Genomic DNA, 6,000 nt, shown 5'->3' with positions numbered 1-6,000 from the left:
CATATTTATTTATTGGCTACATTTATTATTAGTATCACTAAAAATAGATTTTGGTGGGTTATTTTCTAAAAGTCGATCTGAAAATTATTCATTCGCACAATGAAAGTAAAAAGGCCACATAGATACACACATAAACACATTATAAAATGAAAAAAAAAAAAATATATATATATATATATACACTGCAGGCACTAAATAGAATAATATGCTTGTTGAGTCACGCACCATGTAATTCTTTTGAATCTTTTCATCGAGCACTAGCTTTGATAAATTAATTACCCTCACACAATTAAAAGCATTTTCATGGTCTGGATGTTGTTTTGGGGCGGTGTGTCTCCTGCTACGCTTGATTTCGGGTTGTACTGTGTCTCTCACTGTGAGACACTTGTTTCCATGGTAATTTATGACACTGGACAAGCTCAGTCTAAATTTAGTTCCTATATACGAGACCGCTGTCTCTCATTCCCTGCTGGAAACCTTTTTGTAAATGTCATGTGACTGCACTGTCAGTTGAAAGCAACGTCATAAAATGCAAAGATTCATGACAATTTGATCTGGATGAAAATAAGATGGGTGCAAGTGACGTAGGGATCAAATAATAGGCTAGTTGATTAAGTCATATGTGAACAAACCAAGGGAATTCAGATGGTGATCACGGTAGAATGCACTGGAACAATGAGAAGAAGACGGTATAAGGTGCATTTCACTCTCCTCAGAAAATAACATCTCTCCATAAAGGCTGATGAGAAATGAGCAACGCCCCATAATCTATGTATTATTCTTTCAATAAACAAACAATCAGAAAGAGCAGTCAAATCAAGCGAAGATACATTTCTCATTGCACAAAATGATGAAGCAATTAGACACCAGCTATGCCCTCCAGCCGAGAAAGTGTAGTTACAGCTGCTGTGCGCTGGATGTCCCACTTCTCACTGCAAAAGGCTTTGGCCTTTAAAACCTTATTAACTAGACGTCTTATTATTTTAATGTGGAAACATGTTCCCACTTACATTTCCACTTGTATTTGTTACTTTTTTTTAGTTCTGGACTTTATAAAACAACACAGTATGTTTTTTTTTTTTTTTTACTTATAAGATACTGATCTGTGCATATTTCTCTTCGGATACAGTTGAGACTATTTTTTCACTAGATGAAGCAATATTATGATAAAATGGCATCAGAATACCATTAATAATAATGGTATTTTAACCAGAGGTAAAAGTTAGAATTTAAAGGGATAGTCCACCCCAAAATAAAAATTCTGTCATTACTCACCCTCATGTCGTTCCAAACCTGTACGATCTTTGTTCATCTTCGGAACACAAATTAAGATATTTTTGATGGAATCTGAGCGCTCTCTGACTTTCCCATAGACAGTAAGGATATTACCACGATCAACACACGGAAACATAGCAAGGACATTGGTAAAATAGTCCATATGACATCAGGGATTCAACTGTAATTTTAGGAAGCTATGAGAATATTTTTTTCGTGCGCAAAATAAACAATAATAACATTCTTCTCCCCACATTACCATTTTCTGCCATTTTGGAGAGTAAGTGTGTGTGTAAGTGTATGTTGAATGTAAACAATGGTAAATGGTTACGCTCTGAGCTACTCTCTAAAATGACAGTGAGTAATTAATGACAGAATTTTTATTTTTGGGTAAACAAACCCTTTAAAAATATCTTGTTGAATTTATTACAAACATGCAACTTTTCACTTCACAAGATGTTAATTGATGGACTGGAATCCTGTGGATAACTTGTGGATTATTGTGATGATTTTATTAGCTGTTTGAATTCAAATTCTAACAGCACTCACTGCAGAGGATTCATGTGTGAGCAAGTAATGTAAAGATACATTTCTCCATATTTGTTCCGAAGAAGAAACAATCTTGAGTGGCCTGATGTTGACTAAATTTCAAGCAAATAAAAATTTTGGGATTAACTATTTATTTAATCTGCGACTTTAATTTCAGCTTGCCTGGACCAACACTTTCCTTGCAGTTCTGACGATATACACATCTGGGGATTTGAGCTAAGGTTCGTTTCCAGCAGCTAAACTCACATACCCTTCCCCCCACTATGACCCATATGAGACAGGTACAGGCATTGATGAATTAGGCCCTGAATCGACGCTCCATCCTGAACCTCCACAATCTGGAACGCATACGAGAGCCTAACGTGACGTGAATGACACACATCAGCTGAGCAGGGTGAAAAATTAATTACAAACCAATGTGTTTGCCAGCCAGTGGGACGAGTTTGCCTCATACAGCTGTGAGATGGGAATGTATTGGGCATGCTGGGTAATTAAATGAACTGCGCTGTTCTGCCCTTGGAGGGAAGACGTGGCTTAAAGCCCTGGGGGTGGCCGACAGAGTTCTGCTTATTGCCTCTCGCCCTCCAGAGAGACGAGAGGTGCCCTTATTTACGAGCAGTTTGGCTCAATAATAGAGGAGAGCTGGAATTGATCAAATCTGTCTGGGTCAAAAGGTCTCTGTTGATTTGAGATGTACCACACAAGTGAACCAACTTTGTTCAATAAAATACAGTGCAGGAAACAAACCAATGAACATGAAATCTGCATAAATATTTATTTATTTGACAATATTTTCATTGCAAACTCACCTGATAATTGTGTATAAATGGACAAAGCATCATCCACATGAAGAAGAAACACTTTAATGACCAATCTGTCCCTAAAGTATATTAGGTTGAGGCACAAAACCACAATTACACATTTGTTTCGCCCCCCCCCACTCTCCTCCATCCTCCCCCAATCCATTCTCCATCTTGTCCATTTCACATACCTCCAGGCTCCTAACATGTATCCCATCCCCCTAAAAAGCGATGAGAGGAACAGATATTTAATATAAAGTGTGGTTTTGTGCTGATGAAGACTGGTCAATATCTTCAAGCATCAGGTTTAAGATTGCATCTGGATGTTGAATGAATCTTCATATAGACTAATTGTAAACCGTGATGTCTTCATTGCAGGATGCGATGAGTTAAAGATCGTCTTCCTCTCCATCGACTGACCTCTCCCTTGGATATAAATCTTCAGAGGAGTTCTGCTATAGGCTTGAGTTATGTCTGTGCCTACGTCTCTCATGGAGAAATAGTAATTCAGATGAACTGTGAGCATATTAGTCTCTATATCACTTAATTCCAAGGCCAACCAGATATTTTAGTTTTAGAAATGATTCTGAGCTGTGGGCCTTCTAATTATAAATTATAAAAACTATGAACTGAATTTAAAATACAATATATTTCACTGTTTTTGCTTTGCTGGCAAAATTTATTGCAACTTAAATTGATAAACTCTTGCATGTTAACTGGAGTGTGCTTGCACGAGATTTATCCTCAGGCTATTTTCTGGAGAATCTCCTCCCCCTCAGAGATAGAGAAAGGCTGAGTTTTTATTAAGATTGAGGTGGAATTTTCTTCACAACAGGCTTCCATATTTTCTCATTGCTGTAAGCATAATGAATTTATACGAGATCTGAATGAGTTAATGAATTTTCTCAACAACACCTCCCATGGGTTTGCGGGGACCCTGTGGATTCATGGCAACTGTGAATTTTATCACAACTTTTCATTAAGGATGTTGAGTTGTGAACCTTAACATTCACAAGCTTTTTACACAAACATACTTTACATACTGAAATGAAACAATCTTGTTTTATTAAAACAAGTCATTACCGATAAAAAATTTGAGGACAGTAAGATTAAAAAAATTAATAATAGAAAGTAACACATTAATTATTTACTATCATTAAAAATATTTCTTGGTTGCTTTTTAAAACTATGATTTCTGAAGCCTAATGCTTCAGTTAGTGAAGAAAGATCAGCACAGTCCAGAAATAAAGTCAGAAAGGTTCTGAGCAACATGAGAGTGTGCAGACAATGCCAATGGCAGATTTTTCTTTTTTTTGCCTGAACTATGCCTTTAATTATAGAGACAGAAGCCTTCCCATCCTTGAGGCAGTAATCCATAACGCTGCACTCCTGAAGTGTGTAATTTCTCCTCTTTCGCTGCAGATCCCACCAACGCTGGCTGACCTCTTATCATTGTCTCTCAGACTTCAATAACTGCTCCTGGACCATCTCTGTATTATTCTCTCTGTTGCTCTTCTGAAAGCACTGAGCTTGTTTGGCTTCTAAAATTGCTTGTCAAATCCTCCACTATCTGAAGTCCCAGTAACATGTCGTTTATGAAGGGTCTCTGCAGTACACACACATTTCTCCGTCAACCTCTTTCTCTTTCTACCTCTGTGCTTCCTATTATTTAAAGGCTTTCAGGCTTGCGAGATGCATGATTTCCAAATGGCTTAGGTATAATTGTGAGAGATGTTAAATGGGAAACCGATCTCCCTAACAAGGCTCTTAGGAACCAGCTGGACATCAGAGCAAACGAGCAATTGAATTTAAAAGCAACATGTTGGCACATCACCTTTTTCCAACAGTTTACATCAGGCTCTTCTCCAGAGAATTCTGACTGTTTTATTCATGATGTGGAGATCGAAATGCTGTTATGTGTTCATAAACAGCGAAGGCGACCACCAAAACACCAGAAGGTCACAGTGAGGGCAATAATCAAACAGAAAAGTTACAAAGGCAGAGTGAATGAGAAAGCATCAGTAACAGATACGAAATCCCTCTCTCTCTCTCCTTCCAGAGGTATAAATAAGTAATAAGCATATTGTTAAAATTCATGTTGCACTTTCATTCCCTCCAGTGACTCTCTTTCTCTCTTTCCCCCTTTCTCTCTTTTAGTATAATGCATGCTAATGTTTTGAGATCAGCCTATTACACATTATTCAAGGTGCAGCAAGAACTCATAGGAAGTCATAGGGGCATATGATTGCGGCTGGCATCGGGATACAGAATGCATACACAATGGCCAGCTTTCCCATGAATGCATCTCCCTTTATCCCCCACTTCCTTTGATATTCGGTTGTCCTTCACAACAAAATCATACTTTATTGGATGAAAATAGAAAATATATTACATATTGAATTTGTAATCACTGTAGACTAACCTCAGTCACTCACTCAGTTCTCCTTATCTCCCCCATCTGTTTTTTTCTGTCCATCTTTTATGCTTTGTCTTTGTGTTCCTAAATTGAATTATAGTATTATACTATAAAATGTGAGATATGATCTAAAATGCATACACACAATATATATATATATATATATATATATATATATATAATTGTATACAATAACATTATATATTGTTTGATTTTATTTATATAGCATACATATGACAACACTGAGCTCTGCATGTGTGGCTGTGAGGTGGATCTCAGTGTGAGATGTGTTTCCATGTGAACTGATAAATGTCAGTCAACAGCATGTTATTTTGTTGTGTGTCAAAGTGCAGTGGAGTGTATTAAAATAAACCTACTTGTCTGATTCCCGAAGATGCACTGGACAGGTCTACCCTGTGTCAGCAAGGATAATCACAGCTGCCAGGTTGTCTCCAAGACACAGAAGCATAGTCTAAGAGAAAGAGAACAGAGGAGGTCAGTGACAGTCCTTGTAATGGCAAATATACAATATTCAAATCCTGAAATTATAAATTAAATGTATTACTAAATACTACACTTAAAGGAGTTATATGAGTTTATTTAAATTCCATTCCATTTGTTTCTACATCATTAAATTCAAATTTGATTAACAGTTACATATTCAGATTTCTTCATCAATCCAGATTCAATTCAATTTAATTGGAATTTTAAAAGACATTCAATTCATGTCTGAATATTGCAAAATCTGTGTGTGTGTGTATAAATAAATTAAAATCACACACATGCACGTCCACATAGAGCGTGAGAGAGAGAGAGAGAGAGAGAGAGAGAGAAATGCAATATGCAATGCAAAATTTCATCACTATGAACCAGACCCTGTGTTATAAATAATAAAAAGAAAGAGTGACATGAATGACATGAGACTGTAATAATAAAGCCAGAGACAGCATCACAGTAGGG

The sequence above is a fragment of the Carassius carassius genome, chromosome 21 (genome assembly GCF_963082965.1).
Source record: "Carassius carassius chromosome 21, fCarCar2.1, whole genome shotgun sequence".
Taxonomy (NCBI): domain Eukaryota; kingdom Metazoa; phylum Chordata; class Actinopteri; order Cypriniformes; family Cyprinidae; genus Carassius; species Carassius carassius.
The sequence above is the reverse complement of the archived record's forward strand: the minus strand, read 5'-3'. Positions refer to the sequence as shown.